Raw genomic sequence first — 27,320 nt, 5'->3', positions numbered from 1 at the left:
ATACATTCGTCCTAGTTGTACAAGAGGTGTGTATGTGAGGTATTTCGTATTTTTAAGTTTGTTTTTCCTAGAGACACGTAAGAAAAATCATAGCACCAAAGATTGTCTGTCAATTCGTCATTATCTTTTGCAAGATTTTTTTATAAAAGTATGTTGTTGTATTTGTATGGGTATGGTCTTCTGTCTTTATTTCGTTACCAATAAACCTTCTTAAAAATAGGTTTCCCACCTATTGTTTGTAGATTTAGAGAAGGAATACGATACGGTATCTTTGAAAAAACTGTTTCAAACATTGAAGAAAGTAGGTCTCAGTATAGTGTATGTGGATGCCATCGCAAATATATACAAAAATGCAAGAAGTGTTGTTAAAGAAGGAAACTTTATATCTGAATCATTTCCAATAACAAAGGGGCTTAAACAAGGATGTTGTCTATCTCCGACCTTATTTAAAATCTACATTCAATCATCGCTAGAGCAGTGGAGGAAACAAGTATCCGGAATGGGAATACATATTTAGAAAACTAAAGCAAGAATATGAAAAATGGGGCCTTAATATGAATATGTCAAAGACAGAGTATCTTAAAATAGGAGATGATGAAGAAGATCCAGAGTTAGCAATTAGAAACACAAATGCAATGAATATAAATATCTCGGATTTATAATATCTTAAGAAGGCACTATCAAAAGAGACATCGAAAACAGAACGCAGCAGGGAAAAAAGCAGTAAACATCCTAAACTCTCTACTAAAAATATTAGACAAGAAACGAAATTGACAATCTATCGAACCTTGGTAGAGCTTATTATGACTTATGGGGCAGAAGTTTGGCAGATTACGAAAAAAGATAGAAAAAGAATAGAAGTAGTAGAAATGGATTTTCTAAGGAGAGCGTGTGGCGTATCCAAAATGGTTCCTTATGGAGGTATCCTTATGGTCACGTGAAGCGAATGAATGAAGATAGATGGCCAAAGAAAGCTTTGGTTTCTTCTTCTTCATGTGCCGAGCTCGATTATCGAGCGTTGGCTATCAAATTGGCTGTAGTAACTTTGTTGACGGCAGCTCGGAAAAGAGATGCAGAGGATCTGTTAAACCAATCTCTCAGGTTTCTAAGCTATGACGTTCTTCTTCGACCTGGCCCTCGTCTTCCTATCCCGTCGATCTTGCCTTGTATTATTAAATGGAGTATATTATATCTCTCTGGGTAGCGCATAACATGGCCAAAATATTCAAGTTTGCGATTTTTAACTGTTTTGACGACTTCCGTAACTTTTCCCATCCGATGCAAAACAACTTCGTTACGAACTCTATCCACCCAACTTACTTGTAGGATTCTCCGATATACCCAGATTTCAAAAGCTTCCACTTTCTTGAGAAGTGTATCCGTCAAAGTCCAACCTTCGACACCATACAAAAGAATAGAGAACACATAACATCTCACTAATCTAATTTTCAGACTTAAAGTAATATTGTTTCCACATAACAGTTTCTTCATCTTAAAGAATGCAGCTCTGGCCTTCTCTATCCGTATTCTAATTTCTTTGCTTATGTCCCAGTTCTCATTTAGATTACAACCAATGTATATATATATATATATATATATATATATATATATATATATATATATATATATATATATATATAAATAAACCTTATACCACTTTCTAGTGCATGTAAAACTATTCTAGTATGAATCTGGCTCAAATAGAGTCGTGTGATGAATATTTTTAACCACCAATACCCTTTCTGGTACGTCCACAAATTATTTTAATGATTTCCATTGTGATTTATATTTAACTTGATATGTATTTATCGTTTATTTAGCCCAACCCACCGTATAAAAAGATATAAGAAAGAGTTTAACAATATTTTATGACCTAATCAAAGCATTTCAAACCGCCGGTTTCGATATTTATTCCAATCAAATATTTCAAAGTAGGCGTATAGAGAAAGTTTTTTATTTGCAATATATTGTTAAAGTAATTTGTTTATTCATGTTAGAACGATACGAGGAACGATTATCTGTCAAATGAGTGTTAAGTTTTAAGTGAAATTAAAATCTATTCGTGGTAGAGATCGAGTATCGATTTGCATTTATAGGTTATACGAATGATATTTTAAATTAAAAATATAGTAGTAACTTCACCACGTCATTTACCATAAAGAATTAAAATCGTTTTTCAACTGACGTAATATTTCATTTTAATTATTTTACAGATTTATTTCAAATGCGAGTGACTTAAATTGTATTGACTTACATTGTAATACTTATTGTAATAGGAATTACAATACGTATTTTGATCTCGATATTTTGATCACTTGTCTCGTTTATCATAGCTCACAAGTATTTGTAATTATTCACCGTTTGAATGGGAGTGTTAATTATAGTAATGTTTATATGATGAATTGGATTTTTACTACAAATAATATACTAACTGTATATCATAGTTAATGCATACTCCATTCATATTCTATAGTAAAAGTTAAAGTTCTTCCGATGTTTTTGCCAATAGCGCCGTATCATCTGCATATCTAATGTTATTTATCACTTCCCCGGCGACACGGGAGCAAAGGTTTACAATAATACCTACAGAGTTATGATACGGAGTTTACAATAGTAAATAATAACAATATTATGTAAATTATGTGTTGTTAAACAACTGTGTAATCTTTAAGAAGTTTATTTGGCTTTTGAGTCGGCTTAGTCGGCAATAAGAATACCGTTGCAGTGGGAGCATAACTGTTGATCTATAGAAGACATAAGATGACCGTGTGTCAAACGTGTGTGTCCCATTCTCAATCTTCGTACTGCTGTCTTCTCTTTTCTGTTCAGAGATACTAGGGATAAATAGCTGTTACCATTAAGTTGTATTTCTATGAGCTTTGTGTCTTTGGTGATCCGAAGTTCCTGCCACTTGCCTTGGATATTCCATTTGAATTTTGATTATAACTTCTTGAAGCTGTATGTTGTACATGGATAAATTGGATGTGAATGCTTCTTTTGCAGCCCTGTCAGCCATCTCATTTCCTTGGATGCCTATATGAGAAGGCACCCATATCATTGTTATTGAAGTCCCTCGGGAAGTGTGGATATGGATCGATTTTAGTATTTTTTGCACTAGGTTGATGTTGATTGAAAATATTTTCTAACGAATAAATTGCGGATAAGGAATCGGTACACAGAGCTACACTTTGATAATTGTCAAAAGGGAACTCGAGAGCTTTTGAAATACTGAATAGTTCTCCTGAAAAAACGCTAAATTTGTTGGATATTCAGTATTGTCCTATGTGTATATAAGATACGAATAGTTGCTGCCTGCGAAGGTAAAGGGAGAGTTCATGAGATTCACAATAAAGACTTTCAGCGAGACTGGATCTAAACGCTTTTAAGCATATTCGGAGAGCAGTGTTGTCAACAGAGTTTAACTTAATTGTAAAAGTAAACTATACAACCATAGCCTAATTTGGATCGGATTATAGCTCGATATATATGTACTTTCATCATCACCCCATTGATTGTAGGACAATGTCTTTAACAAATTTATTCTGCTTAAACAGTTGTACTTTCTTTCATCGATATGACGACGCCAGGTGAATTTGTTATCGACAGTTAGTCCTAAAAACTTGTAATGATCAATTAACTTAATTTTACTCCGTTTAGTGTTATTTTGGGTATTTCTGCGCTGTTGAAATTAATTATATTGGATGTATTGGAAGAGAATCTGAAGCCAGTTTTCTCGGACCATGTAGTAAGGGATTCGACAGAATCCTGTAATAAAGATGTGGTTGCAGCTGTAGATTTTCCTTGGCAGTATGCAATAAGGTCGTCTGCGTATAGGGCAAATTTAACAGGAGATTTTATATGAGAGCAAATATCATTGATGGATAGTAATTCTTATATTTGTTCACTGATAAATTCAGGATTATTCTCAGACCATTATCATCTATGCCTTTGCTCCTAAAAATATCTTCGAGTAAATCATGGCGAGCACTATCAAAAGCATTTTAGAAATCTATTACACAATCGTTTTTTGCATAATTGATGTCCAAACATTGCTGTGTGAGATTATTTAGAGCAAACAGCGCTTGTCTGTTTACTTCTTTTGTAATATTGAAGTCGTAAATTTTTAATTTCCTTTTTTACAATTACTTACGGTATAACGCAATAGCACAATTTTTTGCAACTTCAATCAATATTTTCGTGAACTAACTTTTCAATGCACTTTCCATCAGTACCAAATCAAGTATACAATAAAAAACAGAAAGAAAATAAAAATCTCTTTTTCGTCGATTTAAAATCATTGTTAATAATAATTTAATGACACCATTAATTTAAAAATAGCAAATTATTTTTGCTTTTTTCAAGTTTTTTTCGCATCATAAAGATGTAATTAATACATATAGAGAATAACCGGAACATTAACCTTAAAAGTCTCACTGAAAGCATTCCTAAAAAGTAAATCCACGACATGCCTCCAACTAAGTATATCATAGATGGTTAACTGTATAAAGGTAGAAAAAAGCCATGCAACCTCGAACAGAAATACAGACACACACACAGACTATCGCAAGTACTAGTAGAACATGGTCGTCAGTCCATTGGGTCTATTAATGTCCTTATTACGAGTGTCAGCTCGGAGTGAAGCACTTGAAATATGTCACATATCTGGTCTGTTCGTGGTAATCTGGCGTGTCATACCGGCTGTCCAATTAACAGTCATTTTCTGCAACCGCTCGACTCTTACTTTTATTTGTGTTGACCGTTTGCTTAATTGTCCGCGATACGAAGATGAAGTTACTCGCGCTTTTTTACTGAACGTTTTTTAGAAGCTCCGGCTTCTCTATTTCCAGGAAATGTATATGGTAAAAAGATATTAGGCCAATTTAAGTCACTTAAATCCAACCAATGAAGAAAATCCGTAAAAAAGGATAACTGTATGTACCGGTCATTTATATACATAAGGATAACAATTGAAAAATATTATTGGTTTGGTCAATTCTACTCCAATTCTACTCACCTACTAGTTTTTTCCCTCCCAATGTATTTAAAGAAAAAAAAAGTTTCATCTTTTCTAATATTATATAAACGAAATAAAATGAGGTAATTTAGAAGAAAGCTAGAAGAATAATATCATGTGACAGGGAAGTAACATGAGCAACAAGACTTGCCTAATTTCTATAATAAACTAGCTGAGCCGGCGAGCAATCTTCGTACCGCCTTAGAATTAAATAATGTGTAAAAGTTCAACACCTATAAATTAAAAAAAAATATATTTTTGGAGAAACTGCAAGCTCGTGTTTCATTGATTTGCATGTTTAATCGTAATGTTCACCTTCTAATAAAGCTGCAACTCTTCTACACTACTCAACAATTGAAGTGGATAATTTTAAAATTCCTAAAATTAACATATAAAACTATTTTTAAAATAATTGCCTGTACTATACTCTATATGCTATCTTTATTGCTAATATTTTTTGCATGCGGTTTTTTTCTCCCTATTCTTATTGGCCCTTATCTCGTACAAAGAGAGACATGTTGTTCCAAACATGAATATATTATTCATTCAAAAACATTATGCCGCAAAGACGTTTAGAACTAGTGCAGCTCGAGCAATTAGTTCGTTGGATCCAACAAGACATAACTGAACAAGAGGTTGCTATGAGGCTAAATGTGTCGCAAAGTGTGATAAGTCGTGCATGGAATCGGTATGTTGCAACTGGATCTGCAACATACAGGCATGGATGAAGAAGAGAACGATCTACAACTCGTCAGCAAGACCGTTTTGTAGTTCTGACGGCTTCCAGAATTAAGAGTACCTTTAGGCATGCTACTGGAGGAGCGATTTCCAGTCAAACTGTCAGAAGACGGTTACATGCATCCAATTCAAGAGCTAGACGGCGCGCTACCCATCCACAACTAACTAGGGAGCAGCGTGCATGCAGATATCGCTGGGCGATGGAACACTATCAGTGGAATTTCGAAAATTGGGGGGATTGTCTCTTTACTGACGAGTCCAGATTTCGTTTGTATACGAATGATGGCCGAATATTAGTGTGGAGGGAAAGAACAGCATTACAATGAAAATCTGAGAGTTCCAGCCACTCTTTTTGGAGGTGGATCCGTTTGCGTGTGGGATATCGAGACAGAGTCATAGTACCAATAGTTGTTCCATTTTTTGGTGCAATAGGTGAACAATTTGTTCTGATTGATGATAATGCTCGCCCTCACCGTACGAGAATTGTCAACGAGTGTATAAAAGCTCATGGCATTACAAGAATGGAGTAGCCACCGTGTTCACCTGATATGAATTGCATTTAACATGTTTGGGTCAAATTGTCTAGGCAACAAAACAGGCTCTTTTAACAGCCCCAAACCTTAGATCAGTTAATATTATACATTACACGCGATTTGGAAACATATACCACAGCAGTTCATCAATAATTTAATAAGAGGTCTTCCAAATAGAGTTAGAGTACTAAGGCGACACAGTGGTGGACTCACACGCTATTAATTTTTCTTTTCGGGATATTAGAAATTGAGCAGAAATAGAAATTTTAGGTTGTTAATTTTACAATTTTTGTTTATTTTCTATTTTTTTTTTCTTAATAAATTTCTTTCTTTCGATTCATCTGTACGAAAATACGAAGTAAAAATAAATCTTTATTTATATCACTCTATTTTTCTATTTGACCTTATGAACAAAAAATAAAATAAACATTTTCATAATATCCACTTCAATTGTTGAGAAGTGTAGATGAAGCCAACGCTAGTAAGGCACTAACATTTGTAACGTTATAAATGTCACATCTTTATTAATTTATATTTAAATAATTATTTTATTTTAATTTATTTATTAATTTATTAACTCCTGCCTTCAGATTCGTTTTTACTACTTTTTCTTCAAGAAGTAGTTGGCGCCCTCTCTCTTTTCTTTTCTTTCTCTTTCTGTCCCGTAGAATAAATATTCGCCCTCTCTCTTTCTGTCGCTTAGACTAAATATTCTGTTTTATGTTGACAGAAAAGCTAATTCCATCATATAGAAACATCCTATGACATCTGTGCTAACTTCATTTCAATCTACCTTCCTAGTTTCTGTCAATCAGCTTTTCTGACATAGTGTGATATATTTTTTTGTCTGTTTCTAAAATTTATAAAAGAAGGCAGAAATTATTATAAACTACATTTTATGGTCTGCAAAATTCTCTTGGGGTGAGTACTTTCATTGTAATCTTTATTCTATAATTCTGACAGCATTTACAACATTCGTAACTTCACTTCTTTCGAAACCACGTGTAGTGGGAACCTTAACAAAAAATTTAACTAAGTAATAATAATTATTTTTCATTTTATCCTTGCCATCTGCTATTAATTTCATTAGAATTTTGTAAAATGGCAAGGAAATTAAACCCTTTTTGATGTCTCTCTAATACGAGCTGTTTCTTGTATTCTAGTTTATTGGCCAGATTTCAAATTTTATTTGTTAATTAATTAACCGTATTCCAGACTTTATTGGCCGTATTATGAAAATTGATTGACTATTGGAGCACGCACAAGCAGCCCATTGATGCCATCGTTGCCTTAAGTATCACCCTCACTATATCTATTGTTAAGCATTGGCAGGGTTGATTGTTTCCTGTTTTTGATAAATATGATTAGTTAAAATTTGTTTTATTTGCTATCAGCAGTTTTGATTCCTAGTTTAAGACAAGACGAACTCACACTTGAGATACTGAGCTAGGCGAAGCATAGACGATAAGCTCCCATGGTTGATTGAGGTATTATTTTTATAATAGTATTTCCATTCTCTTTGGTAGTCTTATCATTTCAGATTAGACATTAACTAGTAGGCCCCAATAATTTGAATCGCCTTGGGAAAATTTATTAGGACCATAAGGGTAAATAAGGTAAAAAAGTACCATGTTTTTGAAGTTATACTTCTATACGCGCGCTCCACGTTTTTGCATGGTGCTCCACGCGCGAAATTTGTATGGGAGTGAATCTGTGAAATCATTACATATGTAAGATAATCAGTAAGAGAGAGACAGAAGATATATTTTCTCTCTCTTCCTCTCTCGAATATAAAAATGTTCCTTTTGTATATATAATTTAATATTATATATATTGTATAAAGATATATATACATATAATATTACATATATAATAAAATATTTATTAATATTATTATTTATGTGATATGTTTTGTATTATTTATTAAATGTTCATAATTATATTAGTCTTTTGTATTTCAAAATAATAATCTCAATAAATCACTGTATGATCGAGAACTGTCAATTTTGAAATACGTTTGTGTCATGGCCTCGGTAGTATAGTAGTCAGTATCCCCGCCTGTCACGCGGGAGACCGGGGTTCGATTCTCAGTCGGGGAGTACTTTTTTATTAATATTATTACATGGTAAATGTATAATGGTAAAACATATATGCATCAGTAGAAAAGTTATGTATATTATTGTCATTTTTAAATACTTATGAATATTGCATTTTAATTTGTATTGTATTATTATATTAATAACAAAATAAACAATGAATTTTACTGCAGAGTATGTGTAAAAAAATTTTTGCATTCAACTCCTTTCATACATATATGAAAATAAAAATATACATTTTCATCAAAATATTGATTCAATCCTTCATTTACTTATTACAGGTCAAAAGTTGTTTATTAATTGTTAGTAAGTTGTTATTAATTCTGTTTCTCTTTCTGCTATGTCCTACCTATAACATTACATATGTAATGATTGTGCAGATTGGCTCCCAAATAATTTGTAACGGCGAATGCATGTATAGAAGTGTAACTTCCACCGGCAGTCCCACCGGACTGCCACACCCGTTTTTTTTAAGACAATATTTTTTAGTTTTATTTATATTCCCTAATAAGTAAAACCTTTGATTCCTTGCACGAACGATTTGAGGGCATGACCATCTTACATGGAGTAGATATGAACTGTTTTTTGCGGAATTAAAAATGTAGGTGAAAGTTTTACACTGTCTAAGTGGCAAAAATGGCAAACTTCTATACTTTGGAAGTATTTGGCACTGAATAAAAAGAATAAATATTATATAAAAAAGTGGTACGGTGTGCAATTAGTGCTATTGTTACGCAATACTGATTCCCTTTCTATATATAAAAAAATAAAGGAAATTTCCTTATAAAACTTAGTATGAAATATTAGATGCTAGCACATGCTAGCAAAGAACTAAAAGCAAAAATTGTAACGAAATTGGAAAATGGTTGGTTACTATCTGCCGTAATGAGCCATTTTAACGTAAACACAACAACAGTTTCTAATATTAATAAAAGATGGAGAGAACAAGAAACTCTCGAAAGAAAGCAAGATTCTAAAAGATCGTACCCTTCAGGAGAGATTAAAAGAGAATCCTTTTGAAAATGCCAAAAATTCAAGAATTATGTCACAGTTTATGAGAAGAAAGACAACAACTTGGCGCAGAATTAAAGCATCGCAGAAAACAAAGATTTTTGGGACAGGGTAATATTTACAGATAAGAAAATTTTTCAGTCTTCTAAAAAGGGCAAATTTGGGGTGTATGGACCAGATAATAATAGATTTAATTCTCTATACATTGATAGATATCGAGCAGCTGGTCATTTTAGCGCCAATGTATGGGGATGGATTTCATCTAGAGGAATGGGAAGGATATGGCGTATTGATGACAGGTTTGTTGGGCAGACTTATCTGAATAATCTAGAAAACATCATGTTTCTCAGTGTAGAACAGTTGTGTCCAGAAAATAATTTTATCTTCCAACAAGATAATTATCCTATTCACACTGCAAATATAATAAACCAGTGGCTCCAGAATAACAACATCGAAAACTTACCATGGCCCACCTACAATCCAGATTTAAACCCAATCGAGAATGTGTGTAGGGTCAAAACCCCCAAATGTGGGACCTCAAAATGTCTAAGAATTGTGGCACGGTATACAACAGATTTGGGAAGAGCTCTCTAAAGAAGACAATTTCATAGTTCCTTTCACGAAGATGGACCGAAGACTACAAGCTGTTATCAATGGTGATGGAGATATTGCAAAATATTAATTTTATTTTTACATTCCTAAATTCTGTATAGTTTTGGTCTTCCAGACTCTCGCTTTCTTTCGAGAGTTTCTTGTTCCCTCCTTTTTTATTAATAGAAAAACTGTGGTTCTGCTTATGTTACAATGTTTTGCTGCCTCTGATAATGCCCAGTTATTTTTTAATTTGGTTACAATTCTTGCTTTAATATATTGTTGAGTTAAGTTATTTGCTCAATTTCTTAATAATAATAATTTGTGCAGTAGATGACACAACACCGATCAAACTGAGGGAACAAGAAATGCGCATAAACTATCTTACTAAGAACGAAAAAATGCGCATCTGGATGGGTAAACCTCTACACGGGCGACATCCGAATGAAGTCAGTCAAGTCTATGTCAACAATATAGCGTCGAACTATTGGCTGACATCAGGAAAGATGTTCCCTGAAACAGAAGGTTCATTATTCGCCATTCAGGATCAGGTTATACCAACCAAAAATTACCTGAAATATATCGTCAAAGACCCTCAGGTCCAAAACGACAAATGCCGATATGGACGTCAAGCCCAAGAAACTATCCAACATCTTACCGGGGGCTGCCAGGCATTTGCTGCAACTGAATATAAGGAACGGCATGACTTAGTAGGGAAGATCCTCCATCAAGAGATAGCTTTTAAAATGGGACTTCTACATACAAACCATCTTCCGTATTATCAATACGTTCCTGAGAGTATGCTTGAGAATGACAACTACAAGCTATACTGGGATCGCACTGTGCTCACAGACCAAACTGTAGCACATAATAGACCAGATCTCGTGCTAGTTAATAAACTAACAAGACAAACATCACTAATCGATGTGGCGATACCTAACAAGAATAATCTGCGTGTTAAGTATAACGAAAAGATCGCCAAGTACAGAGATCTGGAAATACAAATAAGGAGACAATGGAGAATGGAAAGTACCCAGACGATACCTATTATTCTTTCTACCACTGGAGTCATCCCGAAGAACCTCCTAGAAAACGTAAAAAAGCTGGGTCTTAATGAACATCTATATAAGATCATGCAGAAAGCTGTGCTACTTTCGACGTCCAGATGCGTGCGAAAATTTTTGGGAGATACACCGACGTACCTAGTCACCTAGGACTCGATAACATGGAAAGAGTCCCACCAAAGCTCAATCCTTTTGATACCGTAGGTATCTGGGATAAGCGAATGTTCCCCTTACAGGGAGTGTGAGCCGTATGGCTAAATCTGAATAAAAATAATAACAGGAATTCAAAATAATATCAAAATTTAGACCTTAATAATTATTACGATTTATGAATTTAAATGCAGTATGAAAAGGCGAATTGCTAGCAACTATAAAATAACTGAAATAGATTGACTAAGAGATGTTAAACTCCTACAAAAATCAAAGCAAGCGTGAAAGATCTTAAAATCAATATCTGGAACAACAACCTACAAAACAAGATATAAATAATGAATGGGAAAATTTTTGAGAAGATGAATTGAAAAAGCAATTTATGAGACCTTAGGTACGGAAAAGAAAAGAAGCAGGAATGGATTACGATAATGATATCAACAAGTCCAAGTAATTGAAAAGAAATGGACATAAAACAAGCACGTTCAAAATAAGTAAAAAGGATTTAAAGGCAAACCAATTAGTAATCATGGAAAATGCATTATAACGAAATTGCTTTATTTCTTATTTATTAATGTGAAATCTATAATAAACTGCCCGTTTCTGCTTTTTTATTTGTCACGTTTGCTTCTGATTATCTTTTCCCTAAGATATTAGATTATAAATCAATTTTCTGCGCTATTTGAAAATTTAATTTTTAACAGATTCTTCAAAGATACAAAAAGCTACATAGTTCATGAGATACAAAGTTACGATTTTGAAAATAAACAGATTGATAATTAAAAATTATTCACACATCCACGTACACGTTATCTACGCACAAGCCGAAGAGCAACAACTCGTTGTTGCTATCAAGAGATTGTAAGATATCCTCAACAAATGTCTTGTAACGGTACATACGAATAGGAAAGAGAAGAATAACAGCAACGATCCTAGTACAATTAAATGGTTATAAAAGACCGTGTTATTAATTTATCCGTGACACTTTTGTGGTATTTCGAAGAAAAATATATTAGAAAACTAATTAGACCATTTAAGGAGGTTAAAATATGGCACGTTGGAAGGGGAATATAAATAATGACAAATAGTAAGGAAAAACCATTAGATAAAATGTTGCTAATTATAAATATATTCGTTAAAATGGAAGCTTTCTTTATTTACTAATTTGAAAATACGTTTTTTTTTTAATTTTGATTTCTACTTTGGAAATTGTGATTAATTTTCATTAGACAGTAAATAATATTAAAATGCTACAATAAAATAACTACGAAACGATATTAAGGAACTTTCTTAGGTTATTAACAAGCTTGGGCAAACATGCATTTTCAAACGTGAGTATATGCGCATAAATATGTACAACTTTTGACAATGATAGGCAAAAAAAATTGATTTTTATCAATAATATGCAGAAAAAATTCAACAGAACTGTCAAGAAAACACACCATGAATTTTAAACTATACTTATTATATTAAATGGGTAAAACCAAAACTTGATGATCTAGAGGATGATCTAGAAGGTTAAGTGAGTATTTAGAATCTGTTTTTCTATTATTGAAAGCCCTTTTATGTTTTGCTATACGTTTGTTAAAAGTTCTACCGGTTTGACCGATGTAAGTTTTTGGGTAGTCGCCACATTTAAGTTTGTATACATCACTGTGTAAGTTCTTTTTGTTATGGCTCTTGTTGTTTTTGATATATTTGCCTAAGTTGTTGTTTGTTCTAAAAGTTGGTCTTATTTCTTTCTTAAGAAGTCCAGTTTTAGACATGTATGGAAACATACCCAATACCCAATTTTTGTATGTCACTTTTTTCATATTTCCACGTATCCAATTTTTTTTTAGGTTTTAAAGCAGAAAAACATTCACAAATAAAATAAAATTGACTTACAATTTTGCTGCAAATGGACTGGTAAACCTTGTCAGAGTCCATATAAAACTCCTTATATAGATTAATCCAAGTAAGAATACAGTTTTAGGCATTTTTTACGGAACAAAATTATTTAAGTACGAACTACGCACCCAATTAATCATCGTCCGTCTATTTTCTAATGTTTCTAAAATGTCGAATATTATCTATACCTCCTAAAATTTCCAATAACAGATTCATATTTCTCCATCTCATAAAGTTATTACATGTTATTTAAAAGAATTGTATCCATATACGGGCATTTATATGCAAGTTTATATATATATATATATATATATATATATATATATATATATATATATATATATATATATATATATATAAATATATATATATACAAGGATTTCCACAGTTTTCACTGTATCTCTTCACTCAACCGTTTTCTCCAATTTTTCCTGTTTAGCCAGTCCCCTTCCTGTAGGTTTCTTCTACTCATTGCTTCGTCCACTTCATCTCTGAAAGATCTTCTGGGTCTGCTTCTCTTTCTTCTTCCTATCGGGCTCCACTCTGTTATTCTATTTATCCACCGATTTTGGTCTGCTCTTCTGACATGTCCGTACCAGGTTAACCTCTTCTGTTCGATGTAGTCTATTATGTCGGAGTTCATTCCCATTCTCCTCTTAATCTCCATGTTATTTATTCTATCTCTTCTTGTTACTCTGCAGCTTCTCCTTAGGAATTCCATCTCTGTTGCTCTTATTTTGTTTTTGGTTTTCTTATTTATTGTCCAATTTTCACACCCATAAGTGAGGATACTTCTTGTCATGGTATTATCTATTTTTTTCTTTATTTTCATGCTGATGTTCTTATCCCATAGTACCGGGTTCAATTTTCGTATGCAGTCTCTTGTTTGTCCTAGTCTATTTTTTATATCTTCCTCCGTTGTTCCTTTGTTTGATATTATGAAGCCTAAATACTTATACTTGTCTGTTCCTTTGATTTGTTTACCTTCGTCTATTTCCAGCTGTTTTATTTCTGTATTCTCCGTTGTTAGGTATTCAGTTTTCTTTAGGTTTATTTCCATCCCATTCTTTGTATATTCCTGCTCCAGTTTTCTCATCATAAAACTGAGGTCATCCTCGTCTTGTGCGATCCCTATTTGGTCGTCGGCAAAACTTAGCGTATATAGATATTCGTTCCTTACTGGTATACCCATTCCTTCGCACTTTCTTTTCCACGGTTTCAGGGTTTTTTCCAGGAATATTTTGAACAGGGTGGGGGATGTGGAGCAACCCTGTAGTAGTCCCTTTGTCGTCTTAAATGGACTGCATATTCTATTGCCCGTTTTGATAGCTACTTCGTTATTCTTGTAGAGTGCTTCTACTGCGTTTATTAATCTTCGTGGAACTTCGATGTCTTCCATTGCTTCCCATAGCTTGGTTCTAGGTATTGAGTCATATGCCTTCTTAAGATCAACAAAATCCAGATGGACGGATCTATTTTTGGCCATTCTTTTTTCTATTAGTTGTTCGACCGTGTAAATGTGATCTAAGCATGCTTTCCCCGCTGTGAAACCTGCCTGGTCTTCTCCGATTTTATCTTGTATATATATTTCTAATTTTTTCTTTATGGTCTTTCCATACAGTCTGCCTACATAATGCTGATTTCCCGATAGTTTTCGCAGTTTTTTCTATTTCCTTTCTTGTATATTGATGTCATATATGCTTGGGTCCATTCTGCCGGTAAGTCTTCTCCATTCAGTGCTCTCTCAAACATTTTATGTATCATACGGAATAACTTTTCCGATCCGTTTTTTATCAATTCATTTGGTATTCCGCCGGGACCTTCTGCTTTTTTGTTCTTTAGAGTTTTGATCGTTCTTTTAACCTCAGCTAGGCTTAATTCGATTTCGTCATGTGTGTAGATTTCTATTCCGTCTATTTCTGATTCTTTTAATTCGGGGCGGTCTTCGGTTAGCAATTTTTTATAGTATTCATGCAAGTAATAATATGCAAGTTTACTAGTTGCATATAAAATGCAAGATTGCTCTGTACATATTTGCCTGGTTAATATAAATGGTTATTATAAATAGATTTGTTTAAATTATTTTATTGTATATATAAGGACTAATGATGTAAGTGAGGATTTCCGATCATATCTCACAATTACAGAGCGTTGATCACAGTTTTCACAGTTTTCACCTCTTTTTTACTTCTTATGCCACTCCTATCAGAAATTGTATATCATAATAACCATTCTCAATTCGGAAATACATGAAAAAAAATTTTTTTAAGGCAGAAATTTATAACGGTCTTTATAAAGAACCAACTATATACGTAGATGAAATTTCCTTCGTTTTTGAATAATTTGCTGAGTCCTGAATGAAGACTAAACCTGCTGGTCCATTTAATGGTGTAGGAAATACAGGGTACTCTTATTTTGTCGTGGTTGAATGAAACAAGTAATCCAATTTCATTAAAAAATGGTCTGATACCTAATGCAAGGTTTTCCAAACCTCTTGAAAATAGCTCTTTCATTTTTTCACGGAAAAGCAAATACTCCATTACTTCGGACAAATTAGTTATTCTAGACTCTGAAAGCGGAGACAAATTTAAGATCGTAAATAATCCCGAACGTATAAAGGCTATTTATTCCGTCAATATTCAACTTCTGGTCGAACTGGTAAAATTTTAACAAATAAACAAAACGATAACTTTAGTGCGTGAATAAATTCAGTCGTATATTCAGAAGTTAAACCCACTCGAATTATATTTATATTCATATCTACATTCGAAAATACGAATTTACAACGTTTCTTAGCGCTATTTCACTTTCCTCGATCGGTATTTAATTCATTTCGTTCCCGTAGTAATTTTTTACGCTTATAGAAAGTTAGCGGGCCGCCCCCATAAAACGCCGAAGTATTCATAATGCGTTTGTTTAGTTACTAGAAACGATTTTAACATAAATGTTCAAGATATATTTACAATTATTATAGCCTCAAAACCAAACAGCGTAGACCTTTGAAGATGAGGATTAACGCAGAGAAAAATTGTAAAAAAGTAATTGAAAATTTAAAAAATGATTCACGTGAATAATTCTTTTTAAAGATTTTCAAATTATCGTTTTAGCACTTGGTGTATTGGTAATTCAAAATACGAAAATAACCAGAGGTGAAAAATAACTAGAAGACAATAAAAACCTACGCTATCTTGTTCTGAATTCTCTAAAATTGAGTTTAGTCCTTTAAATTCAGCCTCCACCATTGCCGCTATGTTTCCACTGCGACCTTTTCAGATCTTATTGTGGTCCTCTAGTCCTAGATAACATTCTCTAGCTTGTCCTTTTTATAAGTCTAATAGCTTCGAGACTGTACCTTCCATGTAGCTATTTGCGGGTGGATTTTCTTCTCCTAATGCAAATAACTGCACATTTCCAGATTGTCACACTGACATAGAATGTGCTCTGCAGTTTTTTCTTCGAGGTGACAGAATCTGCACAGGTCATCATCTGATAATCCCATCAGCTTTAAGTGCCTATTCAGCTTACAGTGCCTGTTAGAAGATCTACTATGGCTTTGACTGTTTTCCTGTCTTTGCTTATTAGGTCTGCCGTAAATTTTGGCGAATGTTCTGTAATGAATTGTTCCCACTTGCTGCGTATTTGTCGACCACGTCACCGAGCTATAGGTTTTCATTGGTATAATACAACTTGTGTATAACCATAGAGCCATTTTGGGGTTAAGTCCCCAATTCTTACCTCACATTCTTCTACTGAAAGGGATAGCCTACGTAAATTAAAAACAAGAAAGCTCCAGGACCCGATGGCACACCAAATGAACTCTTAAAACATAACGAGGAAACGAAAATTGCAGATGTGGAGGTACCTTTTTATTAAATTTTAAATACCATTAAGTACAGCATTAAAATACCAATACACAAAAAGAAAATACTAAAAATTGTATTAATTATACCAATTAACATAAAATAAAATACATATTAACATAAAAATTGGGGAGTCCGGCAGGAAACTAGCCAAAGGCACTACCCTTCAACTTAATAATATTGGCAAGATCATAGAATACATGCATGAGTTTTATTATACTGAATAAAATTTTGAGAGAACTACAAAATACATATTATTCCAGACACACCAACAAATTTTCTGGTCACCAGTATCAGCCACATGGATTTCTAGACTTTAAGAATGGAAGAATGCCTGTCAAATAACTACAAAAAGTAAATTAAATTAAAAAGGTTACAGTATCAAAAAACTGACGTCCTAAATTTGAATATACCAAGAAAAAACAGACTGCCTTTTGTCGGCTTTACTACTCGATTAGTTGTCATTCGACTTATATGATCGTTCCATTCTGTTCTTTTATTTCTTATCCAGTTCTTGATGTTCTCCACCTTGCATCTGAATCGTACTTCTAGCTCACTCCCATAGTGTTTTACCATCAATTTTTCTAAGTGCTTTCATCTCTGCTGTTTTTAACATCCTTTTGTCCTCTGTGTCAGGTCATGTTTCCGCCGCCTATGTCATTATTGGTCTGATAACTGTTTTGTAAATTCTACCTTTCATTTCTTTCCCGATATTTTTATTTCTCCATATTGTTACACTTACACAACCTGCGGCTATTTTTGGTCTATTCACTTGATCTTTCATATCTAGATATTTAAAGTCCATCACTAAGCTCTAAATTTGTGTATGCCACAAAAAAGAGAAGTTGTGAGGTACGAAAAACTAAAACACATGAAGAATGAGTATACAGACATATATTGTTCTTTTCTAAAATGGACGAACCATGGAAAAAATACACATGCTAACAAAAAACAAAAATAAAATTGAGAAGCTTTGACTAATGCTGCAAAAAAACTTCTGGTATAAATCTCATATCATGTTTTTTTTAATCTTCAAAATTAAAAATCCGTGCCTGCTTGTAGATTTCTTGAAACAAATGTGATATTTGCAAAACATCCCTTTAAAAAAGAGTTAAAAGCAAAGTAGACAGATAAAAACTATCTCAAAAATCATTTATATTAAAAAAAAATTTAAGTTTACTCTTTTTTCTTAGAATTTTAAGAGCAGTCCTCATATAATAATAAAACTTGTTCTGCCTATACCATCTGCTAATTTGACTTTCATTTCTTGGCAACTAATATTTACTTATAAATGCAAATCAAGTTGTGTAACCTACTTCTCGTAGATAAAATTGTCTTAGCTTGTATTTGTCGAGTTTTGAAAGGGAAACATTCTAACGATTTAAAGTGTAGGCCAGGCTGGGTACGAAAACGTAAAGAAATTCTCACGGAACTACTAATAATACTATAACTGGCGCGATGGTATAGGCTGAGTAAGACAAGTGAGTAATTTACCTCAAACACCAAATACCGTAGTTGACATTCGTGAACGAATTTAAGAAGCCTGTCCTAGCCTAACTTTCTCTCTTTTTGTGTTATATTTAATAACATATATTAACATATTCTTATAGAAAATATTGTGTAATTCTTCTCAAATTATATATATTTTCTTTAAGTTTTGAATATCGCAACATATTTACCAGATGTATTATTCTTAAGTCGTGTCTGGTATGCGTGCATGATAATTTTCCTTTTTTACAACTGCCTATATTGCTTGTTGCAGCGTTTCTCGTCTTGAGATTGACAAAGACGATTATTGTTTGTTGGTTTGGAAATTATTATGGACAGGTAATTACCAAAGAGACAAATTCAACCTTATCTCTTATCGACCTATTCCTTTTTTTTTTCGTTTGTATTTAAAACTTTAGACTTACTTTACTTACTTTACTTAATCTTTGTACCTTTCGGTGTTGGGCCGTTTATAATACAAGTCATTAAATTACAATAATTTAGTCTTCTGAGGTGTTCTAGCTCTTAACGAACTTTCTCCATTCCTTCCTATTGGAAAGGAAGTATCTACACTGCAGTATCTGCGAGATGTCACTGTTCCATTCTTTAATGGGTCTTCCTCTTCTATTCTTCCCTATGAGTTTGGCGCCCCACACTCTTTTTACTTGTCTATTATTGTCCATCCGGGTTAGATGTCCGAACCATGCCAATTTTTTCTCCTTGATTGAGTCGAGTATCGGTTTGATTTTGAGTCTTTCTCTTATTTCTTCATTTCTGATTCTATCAGTTCTTTTTACTCCGATCGTTCTTCTGGGGTATTTCATCTCTGCTGCCTGAATTCTGCTCTGATGTCTTTTGTTTAATATCCAATTTTCTGTTCCATATGTCACTGTAGGTCTATATATTGTTTTGTATATTGTCATCTTGGTCTTTGTTGATATTTCTTTGTTATTAAGGAATCCTTTATTTAGTGCTTGGAATAGTTTTCCTTTGTTTTCCATTCTGTTGTTAAGATCGTCCTCGATGTCTCCTTTGTTGTTGATTACTGTTCCTAAGTATTTGTAAAACTTTAGAACGGATGTTAAAACATAGACTAGAATGGTTGGATAATGAATGGTTGGTTGTAATATTGTATATTGTAATTAAAACAATTTAATTATGATGGTGTGTGTTTACCTCGACTAAAAGACAAAATGATCAATCAGTTTCAAATATCCACAAAACTAGCACAAACCATACTCATATACGTTAGAATCCATAAAAATGAACTTCTTGGACTACGTTATAATAGTTGGGTTAGGTTAGTTTTCTATTAAATCTGTATGCTGCTGATTTTCATTATCTTAATGCACCAAATATTACTTATAACTTATAAAACAATCCAATATGCTAAGCATTTCCTCGCCTATACTGAAAGAACAAAATATGAACTTACTTTTACAATCTTAAGATCATTCCGCTATGCCATATTTTTAGACCACCCTTAACGAAATTAGTAGGAAAAAAGAAAATATGCATATTCGATGACAATAGCTCAAACCTCATCGTATTTCTACTGAATCAAACGATAAAATTTTATACCAAGTTTTACAGTTGATAGTGCGTAAAAGTACTACAAATTTGTATTCAGTAGGTACTGCTTACTCGAAAGCACAAATAAAATTATCGTGATACGGTATTGGGTACGTGAAAAAGTGTATTAACACTTGTTCGACCGAGTGTTAACGGTGGATCCTAACAGACCATAAAAAAGTACAAATTAGTTAACGAACGAGAATTTGTAACTGAGGCTATTTAAAAGTTTAACAGGAATTATGTACTTGAAAACCATCATTTATGGTAAAATTGGGTATCTTAGCACAGAATCATTGTCGGAAATATGTAACATCAAAATTCTTTAAATATTTTAGTTCATTTTAATTTTTTTCAAGATGTGGTTGTATTTTGTCCTATATTTTTGCCTATTTGCACTGCTTCCTAAAAAAATATTTCTATCTACTTATTAGGTTTACTTTTATCTGCTACTGATCACTCAAATTTTAATATTTAAAAAGATATCCCTTTTCTATAGTATTATTGGTAATTTTTACATAAGTAATATTCATAACTTTCTAAAAATAACCGTTTCAACTCTCTACAGAATGGTAAATTTATATATTTCAAGGATATCTTTCAACAGGTATGGCCCCCTAGAGAGAGCCAGGATTTTGACCTATGAAGGTGGTTCTCGTTGTATTATCTACAGTTTATGTAACACTATGAACACTCGACGTATTTTTATAGGATACAATGAACTGAACACAACATATAAAATGGGTTTGTTTATGCACTCAAAATGTCATAAATGTCCTTGAAATAATAATAGAGTCATAATTCCTCCTTATAAACGTTTTGTTGATATAAATAGGTATAAAGATTTTAGGTAAATATCTATGTATGTATCTGTAATACGTTATCTATTCATATTATGAATATATAGGCATTTCGTATTTATGTACGAGGTCAATTATGGATATCTACCGTTTTTTTTTTTTCACATTGCACCTACAGTTTGTTCATTATCATCGCTCTCAATGATATTCCTAGATTCTAACTAGAGTCTATTTGTTTGCAACTGGCAGCTCATTACAAATGCAAATCTTTAAATATAGGTTAAGGGTTAAGGCAATTCGCTATGTACAAGTTCCGAAGACCGACACCTAGTGGCATAAATCAGCGAAGATTTTAGTGGGCTACAAATAAAGTGACTTAAACTTGTTTATAATACAATAATTATTCTAATTATATCAATAATTAACTTGGAAAAATTTTGAATTGAATGTTAACTGTGAAAATTTGTATATTTTTTACGTTTAGATTTCATTATTCGACATTTAAGATTGAGGTAATGAGGTTATCACAAGGTAACCATTGTATGTAGTAAATAAAATTAATTATTAAATTATTTATTCCAGAAAATGAATCATAAAATAACTTTTCAATCAACTACTGAGTCAAAGGGAAAAGCTTTAGTTATGGCAAAGCTATTTAATTCAATCAAGTGTTATTAGACAACCTCTGAGCCATATGATGCAAAAATATACACGACAAAAGAATGATTACAGATCTGTCTTGCAATCGTATGTTCAATCACAGTAAAAAGTGCAGGCATGTTGCTGCTATTATTTATTTTGTAAATCACGAAGAAAGTTTATCGAATTTGGGTTACAGTCCTTACTTCTGCTTTATTATGATATAAATGCACTTTTCTCGTTGCATTAATTTGTGCTTAGAAGTTGTAAACCCATATAACCAATATATGCTAACAAAGTTGCAAGATTTCACCGCTGCACGCGCACGATCGTTTCTTGTAACCCCTTCCAAGTAGTTGCACACAGCGAATAGGCAATATTTGAGAACGACGAAAAGATTTTAATTAGAAGGAAGATGCATTTTCTATTTAGAGGAAACCTGGCTAAACGAAAATCATACCGTTTCAAAAGTATGGGTAGATAAAGATATTACAAGTTCTCGACAAGCCTTTCTAGCAGGATATTTTACTGGTTTAAATGCTCCCACAGGAAATGATTGAAGATTAATAATCACTAGACTTAGGCAAATAATCAAAATGCATACATTGCATATTTTGCATTTTTTTAAATATCTGGGGATTTTACATATTTATACAAAAAATGGAGTAAAATGCATAAACGTCAATTTATTTTGAATTGCGGATTCTAATTAATATTTATCTAAACGTAATGGTATGGCTAAGTAACTGGAAATTCCAATGTTCATTTTATTTCAATATTCCAGTCATCAATATTACCGATAGTACCTATAGATACCACCTAATATTCTTGATATTGTTGTAGCAGGTAACCGATTATAATCCCGTAATAAAAGGGCGTTTTAAAAGTTTATTGCGTAGGGTATGAATATGATTGTCCTTTTGCAAATTGTTTTGTTCTCAAAAGTAAAAGTCAAAACTTAAGTATCGTCAGTCGAGCTTACAAAGAGCTATCTATGAATCTGGACAAAGCTTATGGCAAAATTGTAAGTACTTAATATTTAATACTTTTCTATATTTAATATGTTATTTAAAATATTTTATTGATTGCATAAATTAAAGTTAATAACACTCGGGAATAATATAATCAAATTTTAATATAATAACAATACCTATTTATGTATATTTTATTACAATATAAATATTTTAACTATTGTTGAAATATTAGCAACTGCCATGCAATAAAAGTGCAGTTATTTGAACGGAATTTCTGCTATTGATGTCTTTGGTTTAAGATTATAAAGAAATCGGTTCTAACTGTAGTTATTTATATTAAAAAATCTATTACAGGTTGCATGTGAAAAGAAATTTCAAATAGATCAATATGTCAGAGCTGGGTCACATTTAGTCAAAAAAGACAATACTAAATCTGGAGAAAAATATCAAGCTTCGGTTTCTAAGTCTTTTTCGGTCAAGTTCGAAAGAAGGAAACGAACAAGATACTTTTAATGAAGACTTGTGCCGTGCATTAATCTATTTAAATATACCGCTTTCAAAATTATCCAATGAAAACTTAACTTCTTTTTTAAAAAATATTCCAAGTGAAAGGACTCTAAAGAGAAACCACGTCAACTCGTTGTATTCGTCAGTAATTGATAATATAAAAACTAATGTTAGTGACAATTAGTTCTACGTGTGTTGACGAAACCCCTAATTCGTGAGGAAGATATATAGTTGATTTAATGATGGTGTTCTAAACGATCAGATCTTACCAAAATCCTATTTAATTTCATGCAAGCAATTAGAAAAAACCAACTCTACAATATCACGTTTTGTACAAGAATAAATACCAAAATTTTTTCTTCTTGCAGCTGTTTCTAGGCATAAATTATTGCTTGTTTTATCCGATGCTGCATATACGGCCAAGGTAGGACAAAATTTAAAAATAATGTATACCAACTCAATACATGTTACTGGTTTAGCACATGGAATAAACAGAGTTGCGGAAGAAATTAGAAAAAAGTTTCCTTTTGTAAACTCCCTTATATTAAGCATAAAAAGTATTCCTTAAATGTCCTATAAGAATTCAACTTTTAAAAGAAATGCTTTCAAACATTTCACTTTCATCAGAACCCTTTCTAACACGAAGGGCAACATGGTTGGAGGCTGCTTTTGCTCTTCAGACTATCTAGTAGATTTAAAAAATATAATTGACGCTTTAACGGATGAAAGTTCTCGATCTGTGCTAGATGCTAAACAAATTTTTAAAAACAAAGTTCGTGGGCAGCAACTTTCATTCATTAAATTAAATTTTAGTTTGCTTCAAAAAACTATTACTCAATTAGAATCATCAAAGTTGTCTTCGGTAGAAAGCTTAGCCTTAATAATTAAAGAAATTAAATCAGCTTGTCAAAATGTTAAAGGTGATATCGGAAAATATATTTTCCAAAAATTTGAAACAATAATTAAAAAAAAATTCAGAAACTTACTGAGGTAGCTGACGTTCTTGTTAGTAATTTTTGCGAAGAGATAGATTTAGAACCAAATATTTTTGCGAATTTAAAATATGGTCCCTTATTCGGTTATAATAATACGGTCCTAGGGTTACATCCCTTGATGTGGAAAGAAGTTTCTCGATTTATAAATATATATACACAGATAGAAGCCATAAGTTTTTATTGGACAATTTTGAAAAAACATTTGTTCATTTATTGTTTTCATAATGGTTTCTAAGGAATAGTATTTTACTACTTTCATTACAATTACCTACCTAGTTTTTAAATGTATGTATATTGTTTTTATATAGCCAAGCGGGCTGGGCGGCCGGCTCTCACTCGCTTCACTGCGAGTGGTTCAGTGGTTCGATTCCCAGCTCGGTGTACAGAAAACAAAAAGTCTAACGCAGCAGTTTAAAATTCTAAATGAATCTGCGGCTTAGACTAGAATATGCTGGTGTCTGATCGGCCTATGGTGGAGCAGTACGCCCAGAGATAAGGGCTTGCGGCTCAGTGATACTCCTCCATAGATCCCTACCGGAAGGGCGAAGCGCCTAAAAATACCGGGTATATATATATATATATATATATATATATATATATATATATATATATATATATATATATATATATATTGTTTTTTGTTGTATGCATATTGTATGTATGAATTTTTTTCACTTTTTTTGTATATTTGCCTAAGTCTGATAATCACGCACATTGATAGCGAACATGGTTTTTTGGAGAATGGGTTATTTAAATTTGTTTTAAAATCCACTATAGGTATAATTGGTTTAGTTTATATAAGTTTATATTATTATGTCACTCAAGAAACTATCAGCCCTTATATCTGTCTGCCAGTCATGACTTTCACTACTACTGCTTACTGGTTTTATGAACCTTGAGATATTTGCTAATCCCGGAACAGGCTGTTTTCGTATAAGTGGCCTTTGTTTTGATGCCGATAGTTTTTATAGATCACCTAACAGAATTCTGGATCATTAGTCTGATTACCAATTTTTTTAAATCATAAACTTGGTAGTAATAGACGAAATCAAAATAAGGGCGGTACTACTAGTATCATCCCACCAGGAGTACTGTTCTATTATTTTAATTCGTTAGTGTAAAGACGACGGGACTGGTTTGTTACTAATTGATTTTTAAGTACTTTCTTTTTATTGTTAGCTTTGATTTGACACACTTTGTAAAAAAGGTACAACCTTATGATATGATTCACTAAGGATTTATTGGACGTGAGCATTTTGAAGGTTTGGCATCTACATTTTTTGTTTTTTGTAGTAGTTAAATTTAAAAAGTAATAAATTAAAGTAATAAAGTAAATTCTTAGATAGGAGTAACACAATATTTTTAATTTTTACTATTACTTGTTATTTTTAGGTTTAATTTCTGAAGTACATTACATTCAACCAACTTACATCTCTAAACGATTAACGGAATTCGCAGAAAACCTTTTGTTGTAGTAAAATGCACGGTAAACTGCACTGGTGTTCTCCATAATGTTTAGCTAAATTTTAAGTATAAAATAAATATATGTGTCATTAACCCGTTGTTCATAGTTTTGCATATTTTGTTACATTTTTTTTAATAAATAGTATTCTTGCATAATGTTATTTAACGTAAATTTCTTTCACCTACTTGTTTAATAATTTTTTTGTGAAACAAATACTACCATGCTAAGGATAATTTATATTCAAAGTAGATATACAAAGTATTAAAATATCACTTTTAATTTTTGTTAAAAAATATTTCGGAGTAAACTAAAACATTTTGTCAATTTAAATAGTGGTGGTTAGATTGACCATGTCTGTTAGAGTGTAGCGTTATTGAGACGTATGCGATTACGGATTAAAGTTAGGGTTTTGTTAAATATATTTTGTAAAATATATGAAAATACTTCTACTACTAGAAAATACTTCTAGTACTAAAAATAAAATAATTGTGGAAAACATTTTAATTCGTTTATGTACGGTTTCCAACCATTTCTAAACTTTTTATCAAACATAAGTACAATCGGCATTTCTAATAATCATTAGGCTAATTTGCTTAATGTGTTTAGGATCTTTGTAAGCGGTTATATTATATTATACCTCTCAAGCACAACAGTTTGAAAGTATCTGTCATATTGATCTAAACTCAGTATATTGTAATTCAGACGTGTAGTTTCAAGTGACCATAAATCCTAGATGTTAGTTGGATATTGTTGAATTAATTGCAAATGTGCATAAATACTTTACCATGGAAAGAGACAATGATGGACCTTTAAAGTCATTATTATGTATAAATCAACGCGTTTGTGACGCACTCGGGATAAGAGAAAGTAAGCTAAAACTGTAATGAAGACTGTCAGAGATTCTCAAGAACATTTTACTGTAACTGAGTATCACGAAAACAAGAAAACAAATCGTAAACAGTTTTACTGGCCAAAATAAGAGAAAGACAAGTTTCTGAAATTAAGAGGACTACCCTTTGGAAAGTGTTATATGTGAGTGGGATATTTATAATTTAAATTTGAAAAAGAAAATAATAGGTTACTTTTATACGAAATGAGTAGTCTGGTTCACAAAAGAATTAAATTTTTGAGAGAATATACTAGACTTAAATTTGAAAATACAACATTCGTATACTTAGATGAGACATGGATATTTGCAAAAGAGGGTGGAATTAAAAGAATTTGGCAAGACGACAGCATAAAATCAATAAAACACACAGATAGCGAAGGCCACATATCATTCTTCATGCAGGAGGAAAAAAAGGCTTTATAGAAAACGCAGATTTAATTTTTTCTTCAAAATCAAAATCTGCTGATTACCACGAAAACATGAATGCAGATATGTTTGTTAAATGGCTTGAGGAGAAACTGTTACCTAGACTGAGTGAACCATCAGTTATAGTTTTAAATAAACCTTACCATTTGGAGATTTTGGAGAAACAACCAAAACAGTCGTGGAACGTACCGAGCATAAAAAATAATATTTAAAATTCCATTTAAGTTTTTGCTCTTTATTTTATACAGTAATTGTAAGTAATTAAAAAGATTATGGAGAACTCCAGTGCAGTTTACCGTGCCTTTTACTACAATGAAAGGTTTTCTGCGAATTCCATTAATCGTTTAGAGGTGTAAAATGGTTGAATGTACTGTATATACAGATATATACAAATACATTATTATATTAAGACACTGTCTAACACAAGACTTTCAAATCTGCTTCTGATAATTTTTAAACGCCACTGCGATATATGTTACACCTCTTAAAAGAACAAGAAAGAGCCACTAGACTATAGCAACATGTGCAATACAATTTAACCTACCCACAGAGCTTAAGACGAGGTTTTATTCCTACTGGTCAAATTATCCTCCGATAATTGACAACTTTACTTGGGCA

The sequence above is a fragment of the Diabrotica undecimpunctata genome, chromosome 1 (assembly GCF_040954645.1).
Source record: "Diabrotica undecimpunctata isolate CICGRU chromosome 1, icDiaUnde3, whole genome shotgun sequence".
NCBI classification, from domain to species: domain Eukaryota; kingdom Metazoa; phylum Arthropoda; class Insecta; order Coleoptera; family Chrysomelidae; genus Diabrotica; species Diabrotica undecimpunctata.
Note: the sequence above shows the minus strand (reverse complement) of the source record.